Source organism: Pelodiscus sinensis, chromosome 2, assembly GCF_049634645.1.
Source record: "Pelodiscus sinensis isolate JC-2024 chromosome 2, ASM4963464v1, whole genome shotgun sequence".
NCBI lineage: Eukaryota > Metazoa > Chordata > Testudines > Trionychidae > Pelodiscus > Pelodiscus sinensis.
In genome coordinates this window covers 229,344,127-229,364,888 of record NC_134712.1, presented here as the reverse complement: position 1 = coordinate 229,364,888, position 20,762 = coordinate 229,344,127, and the positions used below count along the sequence as shown (strand labels likewise).

Sequence of the window (20,762 nt, the reverse complement as noted above, 5' to 3'; positions counted from 1 at the left end):
TCATAATCTGTCATCAATATAATTTCTATAATTGTAACACAACACCTCCTCAGGTGCACACCCAAGAACCTAAAATAAGCCAGGGGTCTGGCCCACCAGGGCAGGTACCTCAGTGTAAAGGACAGGAAAACAAAGGCTGAGTCAGAATCACAGGACTGGAAGGAACCTCGAGAGGTCACCATGTCCAGCCCCCTGCATTCGTGGTAGGACCAAGCACCATCTAGACCATCCCTGACAGGTGTTTGTCTAACCTGCTCTTAAAAATCTCCAATGATAGAAATTGTAGAACATCCCTAGGCAATATATTCCAGTGCTTAACCACCCTGACAGTTAGGAAGTCTTTTTTTCCCTAATCCTTGCTGCAATTTAAAAACAAACTCAGCTCTTTCAGACTTCCCCTATAGGTTATGGTTTTTAGACAATCATTTTTGTTGCTCTTCTCTGGACTTTTTCCAATTTGTCCACATCTATCCTGAAATGTGGTGCCCTAAAATATGACCTATAACAAATTGTCTTTTTTTTTAAATATCCCCACTAGGAGATATTGCCAACCCCTTTGCTTTTGCTGGGAGTCTCCTAGAATCATGCAGGCAATCCAGGAGATTTTGGGTGCTAACAGTGTAGTAGTGGACCAAAGGCAGATTCCCTGCCTGCCCTCACTTCGTGCCGCTCTTGAAAGTGGCCAGCATTGTTGCTGCAGCCCCTACAGGATGTGTGTGTCTGCATGCTGCCTCCACCCTGAGCACTGATCCCAAAGCGCCCATTGGGCAGGACCTTCAGCCAGTGGGAGCTGCGGGAGCAGTACCTTCAGGCAGCAGCACACGAAGACCCCCACCACTCCCCATCTAGGACCTACTGACAGAGGGATATATTGGTCGCTTTCAGGAACTGCCTGAGGTAAGCACCAGCCGCTGTACCCCTCACTCCTCCCTCAACCCCCTCACAGGGCCGCACCCCACACTCACTCCAGAGCTTGCACTCTTCCTGCACCCAAACTCTCTCCCAGACTTTGCAACCCACACCCCTCACTCCTCCTGCTCTTCAACCGCCTTCCCCAGTGCAGAACCAACACTTCAACTCCCTCCAAGCCCACACACCTTCCCTCACTCAAACTCTCTCTCTGAGCCCACACCCTGCATCCCCTCCCAGAGCCCACACCCTCTCCTGCGCCCAAAGCCCACAGCTCCCCCCTCTCCCCACACCTAAACACCCTTCCACAGGCCACACCTCCTCCTGCACTCCAACCCCCTGCGGGGCCTCAGAGAAGGGGCAGGACAAGGGTGGCTGGGTTTGTGCAATTAAACAGTTGGCAACCCTAATCCCCACAACTATGGCACCTGCAGTGGCTTGCCAGAGAGGGAAGACAACAGAAAACTCATGGAAAAGGCATAAGGATCTTGCACAAAAAGGGTTTTTTGCGCAAAAAGGAAACATCCTCACTGCTTGTTTTTGTGCAAAAACCCCTTGCGCAAAAATGGCTTGAATAGATTATGCAAAAGAAGCACAACAATATGCTAATCAGTGCTTCATTTGCATACTCTCTGCCTGCAAAAGTGTAGACAAAGCCATGATGAAGTAGTTGCAGACCTCGTTACAAAAAAAAAATGACATGCAGAGAGAGGTGGAGGCAGTATCTGAGAATGGAGAGGGAATCTGACAAAGTTTTCACAGAGATTGCTGCAATGGCAAGAGACAATGTATCAGCTGCCAAGGAAAGCAGTGCCATGGCCAAAGATAATATTGGAAAAAGAAAGGGAGATGCAGAAGCAACTCCTGGAGGCAAAACAAAGCCAAAATCCCCAGTTGCCATGTATGTTACTATTAGGGCAGCAGGCAGTACAGTACTATAAAATAACACTAAGGCATATTATGCAAACCCTAGAACAGCAATTCTGATGCTTATTTCACTGTACCCACCTTTTTTGTGTCATAGTAGTTTACAACCCCCTGCCACAGAAGTACATATACCAACAGTGCTTCACTTGAATCAGTTTTCTCTTCTTTGTTTTTCAGTTTGAGGTGTGTTTTTTAATGTTGCACAAAGGAGCCAACAGTCCATTGTAATAAGAGCAAAGGCAAATCGGCAATTGTGGTCCATGCTTACAATTAAATGTTCACATTGTGTCATTGTCAACAGATTAATATCCATTTAGCAGCAACTGTGTATGATACTATGCGTCCTTAACAGAAATCCCTCAAAATGCACAGCACCATCTGAGGATCTGAAATGTCTGGAGGAATCAGCTTTGCTAGGTATCCATTGCTGTGGGTAAATGTGCACAGTACATTTCTTCCCTAAAGCTTCTTATGTCCCCCCCACCATACATTCCGCATCCCTGGAGGGATCCATGTCCCAATTTGAGGATCTTTGCCCTAGACAGAATAGGCTACTAGGAATTACAGCAATTCTTCCCCATTGTATCCTTGCAGCCAAAGTAGAGTGTGGTAGTCACTAGATACGCTCCGCAGCTGTTCTGAATCTGTATAGGAAGGTTTCAACATAGGCAAGGAATCTTGTAAGTCCCCTATTCACCATAGGAGCAAATCAGAGCTATAGGTGGGAAAAAGCTATAGGTGGGAAAAACCATAGGATTTAAAGATAGCCCTATGGACTCAGCATCTGATAAATGCAGGACCAAGAGATAGAATCATAGGACTGGAAGGGACCTCGAGAGGTCATCGAGTCCAGCCCCCCGCCCTCAAGGCAGGACCAAGCTCCGTCTACACCATCCCTGACAGATGTCTATCTAACCTATTCTTAAATATCTCCAGAGAGGGAGATTCCACCACCTCCCTTGGCAATTTATTCCAATATTTGACCACCCTGACAGTTAGGAATTTTTTCCTAATGTCCAATCTAAACCTCCCTTGCTGCACTTTAAGCCCATTACTCCTTGTCCTGTCCTCAGAAACCAAGAGGAACAAATTTTCTCCTTCCTCCTTGTGACACCCTTTTAGATATTTGAAAACCGCTATCATGTCCCCCCTTAATCTTCTTTTTTCCAAACTAAACAAGCCCAGTTCATGAAGCCTGGCTTCATAGGTCATGTTCTCTAGACCTTTAATCATTCTTGTCGCTCTTCTCTGTACCCTTTCCAATTTCTCCACATCTTTCTTGAAATGTGGTGCCCAGAACTGGACACAGTACTCCAGCTGAGGCCTAACTAGTGCAGAGTAGAGCGACAGAATGACTTCACGAGTTTTGCTTACAATACACCTGTTGATACAACCTACAATCATATTTGCTTTTTTTGCAACAGCATCACACTGTTGACTCATATTCAACTTGTGGTCCACTATGACCCCTAGATCCCTTTCCGCCATGCTCCTTCCTAGATAGTCGCTTCCCATCTTGTATGTATGGAACTGATTGTTCCTTCCTAAGTGGAGCACTTTGCATTTCTCTTTATTAAACTTCATCCTGTTTACCTCTGACCATTTCTCTAACTTGCTAAGGTCATTTTGAATTATGTCCCTATCCTCCAAAGAAGTTGCAACCCCACACAGTTTGGTATCATCTGCAAACTTAATAAGCGTACTCTCTATCCCAATATCTACATCATTGATGAAGATATTGAACAGTACGGGTCCCAAAACAGACCCTTGCGGAACTCCACTTATTATCCCTTTTCAGCAGGATTTAGCACCGTTAACATCAACTCTCTGACTACGGTTATCCAGCCAATTATGCACCCACCTTATCGTGGCCCTATCCAAGTTATATTTGCCTAGTTTATCAATAAGAATATCATGCGAGACCGTATCAAAAGCCTTACTAAAGTCTAGGTATATGACATCCACCGCTTCTCCCTTATCCACAAGGCTCGTTATCCTATCAAAGAAAGCTATCAGATTAGTTTGGCATGACTTGTTCTTCACAAACCCATGCTGGCTATTCCCTATCACTTTATTACCTTCCAAGTGTTTGCATATGATTTCCTTAATTACCTGCTCAATTATCTTCCCTGGGACAGACGTTAAACTGACCGGTCTGTAGTTTCCTGGGTTGTTCTGATTCCCCTTTTTATAGATGGGCACAATATTTGCCCTTTTCCAGTCTTCTGGTATCTCCCCTGTCTTCCATGATTTTTCAAAGATCATAGCTAAAGGCTTAGATACCTCCTCTATCAGCTCCTTGAGTATCCTGGGATGCATTTCATCAGATGTGTCTGCTGAGGGGCTGAGTCCCAATCCCTGTACTGCTTTGGACCCAGGCTGCAGATGTATGTTTTACCAGCAACTAAGATGATCCATCAACCGGCCCAAGGTTAGCTGTGAACAGTGGTGCTGGAACTATTTTGAATGTAGGTGCTGAGTGGCAATCTCTCCCCCCCCCCCCAACACACACACTTGTTTGTGCCCCCCACTGACCCACACTGGGGGTCACATCTAGGGTTGCCAACTCTCCCAGATCAGGTGGACAGGACACCATTGCCAAGCCAGGAGAATTGGCAACCTAGCCACAATTGGAGGCAGCTTCAAAGTCTTGGGCCAGCGGCAGGACCCCGAGCAGCTGAGGAGACTCCCAAGCTCTGAAGAGTCCTGGTGTCACACTACATACTATGGCCAGAGTATGAAGACTGAGAAATAATGCCTGAAAGATCAGAGAGGAATGTGTTCATATACATGTGCAAATATATAAATGTAAATCTCATGTTGAAACTTTGGATTTAAACTTATATAACAGCAGCAAAGGGGGAACCTTGTATAACAAACACCAGTAGATTTACTGCCTACTAGGATTTGTTTAAAAAACTAAGCATAAGTATTCCAAATACTGCTTACCATGCTTTTGGTGTGCGTTAAATGTTCGACTACTAAGGCCTGGTCTAAGTTCAAAACCGAGTTAGACCTAGCTACGTTGCTGAGGGCTGTGAAAAATTTCATGCCCTATGTGACATGGTTAACTTAATCACCACCACAGATGCAGCCAGGCGGACAGAAGAATTCCTTCACGGATGTAGCTACCACCTCTCAAGAGACGCATTTGCTACATCAGTAAATAGTAGCAGGGCTGCTTATAGAGTAGACATGCAAATAATAAACTGTACTGTACTCTTCCTCTGTAGCTGACTAGGGACTATTACACATACCTGTCAGGATTTACATGCTGTAGTCCTGAGATTTTAACTCTGAAAAGACAGCACTTTGGCTTGCACTTCAGCAAAGAGAAAAACTGAGGCACAGGAAGAAGCAAAGGAAGTGCACTGGAGTTACAGTCTCTGCCTTCCCTTGTCCCATTACAGAGACACTTGAATAGGAGAGTCTTATCCTTGGTTTCCCTTTTTGCAAATGGAGATAATAATGTTCAGATTATTATTTTGTCAGGCAGATGGACATTCAGAAGTTGGAGTATGGTTTGCTCTAGTGTTCAGTGGACCAAATCCTGCAGGTACAATTCCAATGTGTAACTGGAGAACACAGGACTAAACTGAGCTAACAATTCAGCTGATCACATGGGATGACCATTTTCTGGGATGGAAAGGAAATAATTTAGTACTAGTGAAAGGTGTCACACTGAAACAGACCTTACCACTGAAGCCAGCAAGGGCAGTGACATTTCAAACTCCTCCCCAACCTCTCCACCTGCATCCCTCAACTCTGATCTAGAGGAGAGATCCTCTATTTGGGGAGAGATGGAAGATAAAACAATATGTCTGGACCATTTAATCCAGGGGTGGCGAACCATTTTTTGGGTCAGGGGCTATAGAAAAAAAAACAGTGGGGGCTGCACAGAGGTGAGAAGTGAGGAAAAAAGATACACCTCACTGACAAGGCCCCCCGACCAAGAAAGACACTCCCCTTTTTCCCATTGCACACCAGCCTAGTGGATTTTGTGTGCTCCAGCCCCATGATGGGGTGGGGAGGAGGGGCTGAGCCTCGGGGCCAGGCAAGCTGGGGTCTGCATCCAGCCCCCACCCTGACTGAATCCAACAGTGGCCTGGTGTGGCTGCCAGCAAAGATACCCATTAATGCCAGTTGCAATGGTGGTTAGTGAAGGGGAGTTATTCCTGTCAGAGCACAAGCACACATTTGCCCCCACCTCTTCCAGCTGCCTCAGACACACACACAGTTTATAACCAACCCTTCAGGCCCACAGACCACATCCCTTCTCCTTCTAGCAGTGGAAAACTAAATGGGAACATTCTTTGGAGCCATTTCTGAGCCAGCCACAGGGGGTAGGCTGATTGCCTGATGTATCCAATGTCAAAGGCAGTGAACAGGTCTCCACTATGCCTGGGGAGTTACTCACTCTGGCTATTTTTCAAGAAAGGCAGATCTTGAGACCAGAGGCATTTCTTGCTTCTGGCAGTCCCAGGCATATGCCTAAGGCACGCTGGCAAAACTTGCTCCCTGCTTTCTGGAGCTATGCTGGAAACATGGGCCTTTTCTGGGACTAACTCTGAAAGGCTACAGCAGCTGGAATATCGTGTTTCTTCTGCAAATATTTGGCAGAGGAGGAATAAAACAGTAAAAATCCCCAACAGAAAGGAAATACAGGCTTCCAAAGAACTGTTTGTTTTTATGCTGCTTTGTCTCTACGAGATTCTACCACTCATAATCCTGTTCCTCAAACACCCTCACCTTGACCTGGCCAGAAAGGATTAAATTTCAGGCCAGGTAGAAGGATTTAGTTCTACATATAAGCCACATTTTTAATGGTCCACACCACAGACCTGATTTTCAGAGGTGCTGAACCTTCGCGGCTACATGCATACACATACCCTGTTGCTGCCGCTATATCAGAGGCAGAAGCACAGGGGGAGAGGAGGGACAGGTGGGAGCCAGTGTTTGCAAGGAGCTGGATTTTAAGATTTTACCTGGCTCCCTGTGAGCACCTGCTCTGGGGAGCTGCCTGCTACCTTGAGTTGCTGTCTCTGTATCTGAGGCAGCAGCAGAGGGAGGAGCTGAGGGATAAAGGAGTGTGCATATAACCATGAAGGTTAACCCAGTGTTAACCATAAGTATAACCCAGTGTTTCCCAATTTTATTTGGCCACAGAACCCTTTGAAACTCAAAAGAATTTTGCAGAACCCTTAATAACAATCTAATATATGGACATCAGCACTGAATAGTGACATCATCGTCTCCACTCTCTGTCCATTACACAGGGACATTTATCGTGTCACACAAATGAAAATTGTTTTCAATAAAATTCATAAATGCTTAAATATGAATTATTTTTTTAAATCACAAAATATTACTGTAATGGAATTTTCTCGCTGAACCCTTATTTTCACTTCATGGTTCATCATTTGGGAAACACTGGGTTAACCATTTATCATTTACACTGTAACAGCCCTATGGTTTACACCCATAATACCACAAGGACACTCCTTACTTCAACAGTAAAGGTTGGCTTCATAACAACAAGTTATAAATTAGAGTTCTCAGTTTCTGCTAGAACGGGGTGGGCAAAAGGGCCTCCGTGGGCAAGATCCGCCCCACGGTGGCCCTGCTGCTCCCCCACCTCCAGGCCAATTAGGGTCTGGGGGCGGGGGAGCGCGAAGCTTCCTCCCACCCTGCCAGGAGCACACGGTGCTTTGAAGCGCCATGTGCTCCTCGCAGGGCAGGAGGAGACGTCACATGTTCCCTCACCCCCAAGCCCTGATTGGCCTGGGAGCGGGAGGAGCGCGTGAAGTTTCCCCCGCCCTCCCCCCCACAATGCAAGAAGTGTGCGGCATTTCAAAGTGCCGTACGCTTGTGCAGGATGGGGGCAGCATGAAAGAAGCTTCAGGCAGCTCCCCTGCCCCTAGGCCCTGATTGGCCTGAGGGTGAGGGAGCGTGTGAAGCCTCTTCCTGCCCTGCCAGGAGCATGGGTACCTAGTGGGAAGGGACGGCAAAGGGGCTCCCCTCACCCCCAGACAAATCATGGTCTGTCGGGAGGGGAGAGGAGGGAGAAGCCTAGAAGCATTCTGGTCCTGCTCCTTCCAGGAGGGCCACTTCAAATTTCTGAAGTGGCCCCCAGCCAAAAATGATTGCCCACCCCTGTGCTAGAAGATAGACACATGAGTCCAAATTATCCGAAGTGCTCACTCATTTTGGATGCCCAACTGGAAGCAAAGACATGTGACTTTATCAGGACTTGTGAACGTCCAGCACTTCTGAAAAGCAGGCGTATGGAATTTCCTCTGAGGACCATAGCTGCAGCAATGTGATGGACACAAGAAAGTAAGGCTCTGGGTGTTGTGAAAACATTTACTCTCATTTTCCTGGGTTTGCCAAGTTCAGGTAACAATGCATCTTAATATTATTATGATATCCTTTTCTTGTTCAAGAACATGGTTCAATTTGGGGCCATTCCCACATCCTGTCCCTTTTAATATCCTCCCAAAACGTTTATCTGACCCCATGCCATTTCCTCCTTATCAGTCCAATACCAATCCTTGTCAGCGCTTCCCCTTTTCCAGCCCCATCTTCAAGTTCTCTCTGCCGTCTGATCCACTTCATTGTATTTATTTACCTGGAAAGGTAACGCCTGAAGTTTTTTTTTTATTTTGTTATGTGCCCTCGAGGGGATTGGTAATGGAAGCACTGGCAGCAGACAGTGTGCGCTAATCAGGTGGGAGAGCACCAGCCGCCTCCTTCTGAGACACCTCTCCGACAGGAGGCTCAGGCTCTCAAGATGGAGCAACGAGTGTTAATAAATATTTATCAGTGCTGCCATCGTTAATCCATGTCCTTTTAAATAAAGGACATTAACCCAAATAAAACAGGGACAGGGGGAGTGTGTATATAGAAGTGGCAGGATACACTGGAGACAGGCAGCAGCACCTCTCCTACACTGAGGTTTTTCTTTGTACATAAACATCATAATAAATATCAGGTATTTCAACTAACAGCTATAAATAACATTTCATGTGCTCCCCCTCCTGATTTATACACCCGCTTTTAAGTGATTGGGCAGGAATGAGTCCGCAGCCTGTTCCTATGTGGCATGTATTCTCCCATTACCTAACTTCATTGTTTTTCAACTTTTGATTGCAGCGCTTCATTCGCGGTTTGTTTGCTACTCATTTCCTTCCCATGACCAGTTCCCCTAATTGCCAGTGTTTCCATTGACTGAGACGACACCTGATGGTGAGCTGATCAATCACTGGTTTCCTTCCTGATGAACTCACCCAGCAAACCCCCACCCACACAAGCATCAGTCTAAACAGATGTTCTCACTTGTTTTGTTTTCATAGGACTCTGAAAACATTTCAGTTCCATCAAGTGCTTGGATAATAATCATCCAAATCTGGAGCAAATGTGATTATTTTAAATAATTGTTTTTGCTTAAAAGGATAAAGGCAAAGTTCTATTTTGTTTAAATCCAGTAATTGTACTGAAGGTGAGTTGCGTATGTAGGCATGTGACAGATTATTTTGTTTTCCCTTATGCCAGGTAGTACCAGCAGTAGCCAGGGTCAGGTTCAATATGCAGGGGTTCCTCTCCTCCCATCCAACACAGAACTGGCTTGAGCCTCCACCCAGTAACCTGGGAAATTCACACACTACTCATGGGCACATCTGAGAGGCAATGCTTGCCCACTCGCAAGAACAGAGTCTGAGTATAGGAAAGAAACTTTTCTATAAGGGAGGGAAGTAATTTGGCATTAATTTGGGAAACCACCACAAAGAGGGTTCATAAATAAAACCATGAATAAAAGTCCCTTTCACTTGCCCAACCTTTCTCTGCACCCCACTCACAGTTGCTGCCATTGGTCTGGGCAGACCCAGAGTTCAGAGGTGCATCTGCAGAGTTCACCTACCATCCTGAGTGAGGAAGGTAAAAAATGTTACTTATGCTGCTGGTCATTTGCCATCTGCCTGCTGGCTGTTCGTAGCAGCACCACCACCTTGCCACTCTCTCCTGCTGGCAACCTGCTTGCTTCTCCCGCTGACCACCCTGACAGCCACTTGCTTACTACTGCTCCCACTGGCCCACCTCTCACAGCTGCCAGCAGCTTGTGTATTTGGCTCTGGGCAAATCCCAGCGATTTCAGCTCTCAGTGATTTCAGTTCTTGGACCAAAGAAAAGATAGCCACAAGAAATTTCTGCATACACTGAAGTAGATTTAAAATAATAAGAGAGACTCTGTATGGAGCCTATTTTAGCTCTATCATTGAAAGCATGGGAAGAAACAGATTGAACCAGTCTTATAGTTCATGCCTGGAGGGCATGCAGCCTGCTGACTCATAGTCCTGCCCTCCCACACTTCACAGAGCATGGCAGTGGAGCCTCTTGTCCATACAAGTTTCTTTACACTGACAGGATCTCTCTCCTTTTGAACTAGATTAAACACCATCTGACTTTCCCACAGTAATTACAAGCATTGGTGATCTTATTTCACAATTGCTGCATTTAGTGTTAACACAATTAGTGACCCACAGCCGCCAAATTGATTACTACGGGCAAAACACCAGAGCATCAGTTGAATATCTAGCAGATCTAAGCAAACTGTATTTACATGAATCTCATTCTTTACACTAAAAGTGTTACCCTCCTTTGTGCCAGGTTAAAAACAGACTTTCTTCTTTTGTATTCTCACAATAATTACAGACATTGCAATTAATATTAACACAATTTGTGACAACACCAGCCAAGCTGATTACAATGAACTCTATCAGCTGAATATCTAACACATCTAAGAAGTGCAGGAGCAAACTGCATTTACATAGACACACCCAAGGTTTCTCTCCCATTCCTGCTGGCCTCAGATTCTGCTTACATCCATATACTGCACCTTTAAAATCTCTAAGATTCTTTTGGAGGCAGCTGCCATTTTATGTTCAGTTCAAATACAGCCTTTTATAGAGCAGACACACAGCCATAAATAGGACAAAGGACTAGATGGGATCTCATGGGTCATCAAGCCCATTCCTCTGTTACAGCAGGCACGCCTATCATATAATCAACAATATGTGTATGAGTGCTGAGAGAGCACAATGTGTGACGGATAAGCAAACGCACTGTGATCTCTCATGCAAGTGTTACCTTTCCTCTTTCAGGTTTTGTCATTTTCTCTTAATATAAAACAAACTACGCTGGGACTGAAAGTATCATGTAGAACTGGGTCACAATGGAGTTTCCCCAGATTTGCACTGATGTAAAAGAAAGCAGAATCTGGTCTTCACTAGTAAACAGATAGAATCTGACTTTTCTCATTACATGTACAACTTCATATGAGTTACTCCTGATTTACATCAGTGTAACTGAGACAAGAGTGGAGCTCATAATGTGAAGAACTTGCCTGTCTGTCCTCATCTCATAGTTGTTAAACTATAATGGTCTCTTTTTAATATTGCACAGCCTTCTCAACTAGATATGGGGGCAAAAGAGGAGAAATCATCTCTAAGTACGGTATGCCTTTGTATTTACAACTTTTTCATCCCATAATCCAATGCTCAGGCCACTGCAGCCAGTCCTCTTTAAATGCATTAAAATCCTTTTCTGGTATTTCAAAGAAAGTATTGCTGGGTTCTGTGGGGCATGCTCACAAGCAGCCCAATGGCTCACTAGTATTCCTGGTAGGGAGCTGTTATAAGCAACTGAGCAAAACCACTTCAGCAGAAAGCTAAAGGCATAGTATGGGGCCAAATTAAGACCTGGTATTTGTGGGCATATCTCCTCTGAAGTTAAAATTGTGCTAATTTATGCCAGGGCTCAGTTTATCCTTGTGAGCTCCACAAACAAATGTCAGCACTCTCTTTGGCAGGAGAGGATGTCACAATCCACTATTAGGGAAACTACTGTCCCAGGATAATACACAAGCTGACTTGCAGTTTCATGCCAGCAGAGAAAACACTGAGGTCTACACATACGTCTACCCCTTCATTCAAATATCCTGTTTGCTGTTCAAAGAAGTTGAATGTTGTTCATAATGTCCCGTGAAAGCAATCACATCGTAAAGAGGGTATGTCTGGTTTTGTGGCTTCAAAACTCGTGCCAAACACTGCAAGAGAGTTTGGGGCAACTAACAGCCTGTGAGTTAATCATTAATCTGCAGCTGGACTGTACGTATTGTTACTCACTATGCAATGTCTACAAATGGTTTGAGAACAGAATGAAAATAAAAAACTGCTTTTCTGAAAAAAATACTTTCCATAAAAATGCAGTAACTTAAGGCTGCAAAAAATTTGCCAGCCCCATGCCAGTTTAAAGCATTCCCGATGTCCTATGTCATGCTGTAACTAACACGACACCATTTCATGTCGTAACACCAAGACAAGAACCTCTTGCTAGGAGTTATTTAGTAGCATTAGGATTTTAACCTCTTTGGGAATCTGCCACTAGAGGGCAATGTAATCACAAACACACAGGTCCAGTCCATTCTGCAGAAGGCAGTGGGAGCCATACACCTATTATATTACAATGCCCTCTCTAACCTATTACCATCACCTGTCCTGACTAAGGTACCAGTAACATCATGCGATACAACTTATACTGGAATTAATGTTTAATGGGCGTATTTGTTTGAGTCACTGGGTTGAATGAGTTTCTAGTGGATGTTTATTCATTGTACTTTTAATGCACTGGTTTCTCAAAGTAAGGCATAAATTATCATCTCTCAGTCTGCTTGGTTGAAAATTCCAGTCAGTTCCTCTAAGCTGAATATAGAGAGCAGCTGGCTGAAGCAAAATGAATAATACTATCCAACAAAACAATAGCACTGGGCCCAACATGTTGCACAAACATCTATTTTGAGTTTGGATATTTAAAGACTTAGGTAGCATGACAGGCACATTTATGGGGCCACCATTACCAGCAGCCTGCAAACTGTGTCTTAGATGTGAACAGACTAACACCTTTATCTCTGATGCAATGCAACATCTGCAGGATAACATTTGCTATTTCTCTGTGGCACAGTCCTGAAAACATATTTTCATTGCTTTCAGCAAACTACTGTTGGTAGCAAGCATTACACTCAGAAGCAAGTGCTTTGGGGATTAGGGTTTTAGAATATATGTTACACTAAATGATCAAAAGAGGATATAAACAAACATGGAGTGACACAAAAGAAAACAATACACAGCTTTCATGGCCCCTCTTGTAAAAGCACAGCAACTTGAGTTAAGTGGAAATTCCAGACTGGTTCTGCTTTCTCCTTTTAGAAAGTAACAGGGTCTCTGGGAAAGCATGTGTATGAGAAGTTGCATGAAAGATAATGCAACATAGCTAGTAAAAGTGTTCTTTATAGTTTAAAAGAAAAACTAAAATGATTACACACCTATACCTCTGAATCCTCCACACAGTCAGATTTCTTGGCTTACATCACTTCTAGTAAAGAACCTACCCACAAAATTTCTAAGATCTCACCATGTATTTGAATATGCAGCAAACGTTCACAAACGGGCAAGGAAATAAAACTGCAAATAGAAAATCCTGCTTAAAATATGTAAAGCTCTGCACATTTTGGGCTACTGTCTGAAGATGGCATAGAATAAAGATGCTTTGGCTTCAAAGGGACTATTCACAGGAGTAAAATTAATCACGCACAGAGTGTTTGCAGGATAGAGGCCAAGACTTTTCCTTAGAGTTTGGGTAGCAACTAACTCTTATTATCCTGACTGGCACTTAGATGCCACTAAAATCTAAATAGTGCATCATCTTATTATTTCATTATTCATACCAGTATATAGTGCTGCTAACATCAATGCTTTCAGCTTTTGGCTGATTATCTGGCAAAGCCCACAAATCATCATAACCAATGTGAGGCAATTAAGACTCAAATTCTGACCTGTTTAAAAAATGAAGTGTGTGCCTGGTACAGAAGCATTACAGGCACTGTAGTGCATAGGTGGGCAACTTCTCATTCAGGTGAAATGGCAACATTTAACCATAGTGGTATTATTCCCATGCACAGCAAGGTGTTGTGCTATGTTCCAAACCAGCCAGACTCTGTGTCTTCTCTGTAACGAGCCTGCCAGCTGCTGAGCCCTCACAACTCTCATGGAAGTCAGATGGAGTAGCCGGGACACTGCACTTTGCAGGATTGGGCGCTAGCAGCACAATTTGTTTTTTGGTCTCCGAAGATGCGCGTTTTGTTAAGAGCGAGTCAGCCATCTAAGAAGGGTGGAGAGTCAGTCTCAGTCTTGTAGGTCATGTTCTCTAACCCAACACAAAAGATCTATTACTTGAATGAAATAATAACGACCATAATGAGGCTATTAGGAGGCCTATAGATATCAGAGTAGAACAGCGTCTGCTATTCAGTTGCCACTCTGAGCACGCCCAACGCTTCATGCTCAATTTTCATAACCCAGGGCACCAGCAAGAACTTAGTATCCTGGAGTTAACTGGCAGTTCTGCTTTCAACCGCCCCTCGTCCTGCCTGCTGGATGTTTTCACAGCGCCTCCCTCTGCCGGGCTGGCGCTGCCTCTTGCTGCCTGCACAGAAAGGTTCCAGCCCACACGGATGCCACAGGCTGGCTGCACGCCCTGGCTGCCCCTGCCTCCCGCAACGCTCTACTCCTGTGGTCGCTTTGCCAGACCAGCGTCTCCCACGCCTGAAGCGGATTCCACCAGAGCCATGGCGTCCAGACCCAGAAGCAAGCGCCGCACTGACGCCGAGGAGCCAGGGCTCCCCGCGCGCGCACAGCCCCCGTCACGTGTCGCAGCGCAGCGGCTCGGCCTCCTGCGTGGACGTTTGGAAGCGGTTTCTTTGTGTCCAGTGGAAGAGACCAACTTCACCTCTCGGAAAGGGAGAGCCCTCGCGGCAGAACAAACCACTTGGTCACGAGGGGCTCGGGGGAGACACTCGCCCTGCCAGTTCAAAAGCACTCGGGAAGTCAGACCGCTCGGGTCCGTTCTGTGCGTGCTGAGGACCTGGCGCTGCCTGGCATGCGGGGCGCCCAGCTTCACCCTGCAGCCGGGCAAAGGCAAAACTCAGAAGCACGCACAGCTCTCACTGACTGAGCGCAGCTGGCTCCCACCTGCCACAAGTAGGGAGGAATCGTTGCATGTTGTACTTATAAATAGTGTGCACCTAATCCAAGGGCTAAATTAAATTAGGCTTAAAATATTCACAAAGTGTGCACCGGGTTCCCTGCTAATAGCAGCTAACGGTTACACCAGTAGCAAATGCTCTTTTTTCCCTTAGCCAAGCTCCACCCCCTTCTAGCCAAATCTGGCAACTATTTGCCTGGCATTCAGGGCTTTCTTTTATCGGGGCTCTGGGAAGATTTCCCCCCCAGCAGGACTGAAGAGGGGGGATTCATTGTCCTTGGACCCATCCTGGACATCAGCTTTGGCTTACAAGTGAGCTTGTTCACCCTCTGCAGCAATTACTTTTACTTTAGCATGTTACTTATTGTAATAGTTTGGCTAATTACTTAGCATCAGGGGCTTTACAGAAGTAAACAAACAACCAACCAGAGGTACTGAGAGCCGCCAGCCCCAGTAGGCTTCAATGGGCACTTAGCACTTCTGAAAACTCAGACCACTTTTACTGAATGTGTCTGACTATGGATTTTGGTGCCTGAAATCTCAGTGTCATCTATAAAGGACCTAACACAGTAATTTGAAAGTTCTGGCTTTATGACCTAGGTTCTGCCTTATCACCTAAGTCCTTAGAGCCCCTCTCAAAGGACTTTTCCCACCATTCTCCTACCAACAGGGATTAGTTTGGCACCTACCAAACTCCCCTCATGCAACTATCCTGCAATTGCATTAACCCAATGTGTGTGACATTAACTTGGGGGCAGAGAAGCTGGGGGCAGTGTTCCCTTTAAGGCTATGTCTACACTCGCAGCTTCTTGCGCAAGTACAGCCGTTCTTGTGTAAGAACCCACACAGTATCCACACTGCCCGCCTGCTCTTGAGCAAGGAAATTTACAGTACGGCGTGGTAAGAGAGGGCGTTTTGTTCTAACAGGTGTAAGCTCTCTTGAGCAAGAGGGCAATGTAGATGCTCGGCAGGAATTTCTTGCACAAGAAACCCCTATGGTTAAAATGGCTATCGGAGCTTTCTTGTGCAAGAGAGCATCCACACTGCTATGGATGCTCTTGCGCAAAAGCACAGCTCGCACATGGCAGTGTGGCCGTGTTCTTGTGCAAGTTTTCTTGCACAAGAACCCTTGCGCAAGATGTTCTTGTACAAGAAGCTGTCAGTGTAGACATAGCCTTAAGAATTTCCTCCCATGAGCAGAATGAATTTTGTGTTGTGCACCAGTACTGAGTTCATGTGGCTTGTTTGGATGTGCCACTGACACACCCAAGTTATTAATAAATATTTTATAAACCTTTACCTTCTCTCTGCTGCCATGTCTCCTCCCCTTGCTCCATCAGCTCCCCTGGTGCCTGCTGTCCCCCCACTCCTCACCCTCCTCTGCTGTCCTGACTCCTGCCCGTCTCACTGCCCTTAGCCCTCCTGCAACCTGCCTCCCATCCACCAGGCCTTCCCCTCCCCCTGTGCCTACTCCTCCAGTAGCCCCACTCTGATCATGTGAGCTACCCCTCCTCATCCCCTCTTCTAACACCTCTCTCTACACACCTGCCCTGCCTCTCTCCTCTGGTGCTGGTCTCTCCCCTGCAGGTGTCTGCCCTTCTGCTTCACCCCCAGAATCCCCTGGCACCTGCACCTTCCCTTACCCTGCACCCTCCTGGTGCCTCCCCCTTCCCTTACTGCTCCACCCTCTTTTTCTCTTATGCCCACCCCCTTACCACTCTCTGCTCCCATTTCCCTCATGCCCCTCTGTGCTCTCACACATGACTTGCTCCATCCCCACCTTTCTCATGCCCACCCCTTCTTTAAAGCCTTCTCCCAGCACCTCTCCCTCCAGCCCCCAATGCCCTTACTCTCTCCTCTCCCAGCATCACCCTATCCCCCCTCCCACTGACACCTCCCCTCCTGCCCTTTTCCTCATTGTCTGCACTTGGCCCCCTGACATTTGTCTCTCCTCCATGCTGTCCCTTGGTGCCTTCCCCTTTCTTCCCCCTCCCCCTCCGCACAAGCCCCTTCCTCCCCCACCCCTTCCCCTATTTTCCTTCTCCCCCTCTGCACAAGCCCCTTCCTCCCCTTACCTTGCCTTCTGCCTTCCACTTTGCGGGACCAGAGTCTGCGCTCGGGCCCCAGAAGTCCCTGGACTCTGAACCTGGAGCTAGGCCATGTGGCGCAATGCCTCACTGAGCAGTTTTAAAGTCCCGGGCCATGATGTCACATCACGCCCGGGTGTCTCCCCGTTCACCTGTAAACACTGCACATAGCGGCAGCAGCCGGCAGCGCATGCCAGCAAGGAGGAGCCGGACTGAAAACTGTGCACGGCAGGGCCGGGGTCAGGGGGGACGCTTTGGGGCGGGAGAACATGCGGGGGGGCTGGAAGGTGGGGACCAGGGCCCGGTCCAGGCAGGGCCGGGAGAGAGACCCAGTTCCAAATATTGCTGGAGCAGGGCCCCCGGCTCTGAATAGTGCTGGAGCATGGGCACCATGAGCCCATATAACTCACTGTTCATGCCCCTGCTTATCTTCCCCTCATTTGAGATTTGGACTTCCAAGTGCCTAAAGTGAGGCTGCAATGGGCATAAGCAGAGGTAGAGACTTACGTAATCAAAGAATTTTTACAGCAAAAGTTTAGGTACTGAGTAAATGTAGGTACCTATAGGATTAGGGAGCAGCCAAGCAGTCGTTTTGTGGATTGTAGTGATAAATGTGGGATTGAGGTGTCTAACTGCCTTCATGAATCTAAACCAGTCTCCTCCCTGCAGACTTTATAGTCAAAAGCCATGATCCTGTAACAGATGGTTGCATTTGCGCAGCACCTACTGATTTTAATGGTTTTCCATTCTTGGTGTAGCAGTCTACCTACAATTTGCACATTGAAGGATCAGGGCTTGTGCAGATTACTTTTCATTAAAGAGGAAGGAGGGATGAATGAATGGGTATGGTACTAGCCTAGCATTTAAGAAAGTCTAGTTCAATTCCTTGGCCTGTCAGGCTTCCTGTGTGACCTGGTTGGTCATATTTCCCCATCTGTGGAAGGGAGATAATGGCTTAAAATAGCTCCATATCACAGGACTGTGTAGAGCTTAAGTACACTAAAGAGCACAACATGCTTGGATATTATGGAAACAGGTTCATATAAGTACCAGAAAAAGAAACAAAGCAGACAGGAAGCCAGAGACATGAAGAACTAGGTACTTTAAAAATTATGACTATCATTGTTCATTGTCCTGTGAGTATTTTGTAGCAATAACGATAATGTTCTAATGGGAACAGACCTACTGTGCAATAAACCAAACAATGTACAGGCGGGCAAGAGAAGGCTCCTTAGTAAGATACCAAATAAACAACACTAATACCACATGTTTCTAATACTTTGGTCTTTTAGATAAATTTTTCCAATTCTTAAACAAAAAAACCCCACCAAAGCTGGATTTAATACATTATCTACTCCCTGGAATTAATCTCCATACCTGAAACCCTAGTTACATCTGTCAGCAGTAATAAGAAAACACTAATGGTGCTTAGATTTAAACCCACTTAATTCACAGAACACTATTCAGATGTTGTCACTCGAGCTGTGAACCTGAAGAATATTTAACTTGTTGATTAAGTACTTAACATTACAGATTAATGCAAAATCGTCTGTCCTGTGGTTACATGATGACCTGTGTAAATATTCAAACTCTGCCTGATTCTTTCAATTGTAGACAAATCCATATCACCCTAAATTAGATAGGACTATAAGAGATTCAGATGCATATTCCCATGTCAGATAACACACTTGAAGCTCAGTTATGTGCAAAGTGCAGTACAAACACAAAATAAAAAGACATCCCTGCCTCACATTGGGCTCGTCTACACTGGCCCCTTTTCCGGAAGGGGCATGTAAATTTCATGAGTCGTAGTAGGGAAATGCGCGGGGGATTTAAATATCCCCCGCGGCATTTAAATAAAAATGTCCGCCGCTTTTTTCCGAAGTAGGAATAAGAGCCTCCGGAAAAGGGCGCTTTTTCCGGAGGATCGGGGCCAGTGTAGACGCTCTTTTCCGGCTTTTTTAAAAGCCGGAAAAAAGCGGCGGACATTTTTATTTAAATGCCGCAGGGGATATTTAAATCCCCCGCGCATTTCCCTACTACGATAGGTGAAATTTACATGCCCCTTCCGGAAAAGGGGCCAGTGTAGACGTAGCCATTATGATTGGCAGCACTAGGATGCCTTCCATCTGAAGAGAATCACCGCCTTTTATAACTTTTATACATAAAGTTACTTTCTAACCTCATGGTTGCAGCAGAAAGTCTGAAAAAGTGAATCAAATGCGCCCAGAAGGATAAAAACATTCATTATTTAAAAAACTAGGGATTTTTCAGCTAAGCTCATGATTTTTTTGGAGATGGAGGCTGAATGACAACATTTGAATGCCTATGGTTGGTAAACTTGTACTGGGGACTTGCTGTGTTGCCAAGAGGACTGGGTAAACTGCTGGGAAGCAGTACAGAGGGCAGATGGTCTCAGACCTTTCTGCAGTAGAGAAGTAGGCAACATCATCTTCAAGGATTGCTTTTGAGGCACAACCTCTCATGGATCTCCCCATGTGGCAGAGTATCTCTGCATCTTCTCCAGCTTGAACCTGTGCCTTGGAGGCTGATCTTTCATTAGATCAGTTTCCATCCCCTAGTCACTATATTAATAGAGGTGGGGAAAAAAGCTCAGTTCTTATTAAGATTTCAGTTTTTGTCTTGGTATATCATAGGAAGATTCAAGCTGATACTCAATGGCCCAGTCAGGCTCTTCTAGGCCTTATTTGGTACCTTTTTTCTAAGCCAAAATAAGTGCACATATTTAAAAGAATATTGTCACAGTGTCTAGAGAATTACTTTGCACTATTGTGAAGTTTCTGAAACTCTGTCATAGGGCAAAACACATTTTAATAGAGGTGCCTTGCAGACACCTCCCCTCCCATATATAAGTGGACAGACCACCTCACCTCTGAAGTGATTACATAACTTCCTTGCAGCAACTGCAGCAATTACTTACGTTTCTATGTAATACTGGGGAAGAATTCATAGCTATTATAACCAAATTTAACAGCTGGAAAGAAGGAGATGGAGCAGATGCCTTGTGACCCACCAACTCTCCACAGATTCAGCACCAAGTGATACACAAACCACCCTTTGAAAGTCTCTGGTACAGACAAGAAATGCTGAAACATATAGGCATTCATTTGATGGTGTTCAGCCTGGTTCCCAGGGGCAACACAAGACACATGGTACAAGTTAGGGTTATTATGATGTAACCTGTTTAATTGGGAGTAGCCACATGCACTCAAGTACATACTAATTCATCCTCTATGGCTGCAGATAGTGCCAGGAGTCTCAGGTAACCTCCTGTTTGGATGCAGAATTATAAAGATGTGCTCTAAAGCAGTGTTTATCAACCTTTTTTTTAAATAAAGTATATCTTTTAAAAAAAAGATTATAAGTACCCTCAGTACCTACAGTTTTCAGATACTCACATTTTTTTCTACCATTGCAACACACTTGTTTAAACAACTTAATCGTAGCTGGGTGGGCGATGAAATTTTTGGGTGTAAAACGTATAAAAATAATAAAGCGCTGTAAAACTTAAAACAAAAATTCAGTTTTCTCCAAATTTTAGTTGTTGACGTGCCCCCCCCAGACTTCTCTCGAGTACCCCTAAGGGTACTCATACTACTGGTTGAGAAACACTGATCTAAAGCATACTGAGTGCTGGCCAACTGGTCCAACATGATAATAGAATCATAGTTTGCATGGAAGCCTACGAACCCAGAACCCAGTGAAATGTACAATATGATATGT

General features: G+C 45.4%; 1 long non-coding RNA gene across 1 annotated transcript in view; it reads right to left on the bottom strand.

Moving 5' to 3' along the window:
* LOC106731995 (uncharacterized) overlaps positions 1 to 14,875 on the bottom strand; it is a 69,470-nt gene extending 54,595 nt beyond the window's left edge. Inside the window, exon 1 of the long non-coding RNA XR_001368231.2 lies at positions 13,724 to 14,875. This is a non-coding gene — a long non-coding RNA (uncharacterized LOC106731995). The remainder of the gene's footprint in view (positions 1 to 13,723) is intronic.
* Positions 14,876 to 20,762: the final 5,887 nt, after the last annotated feature.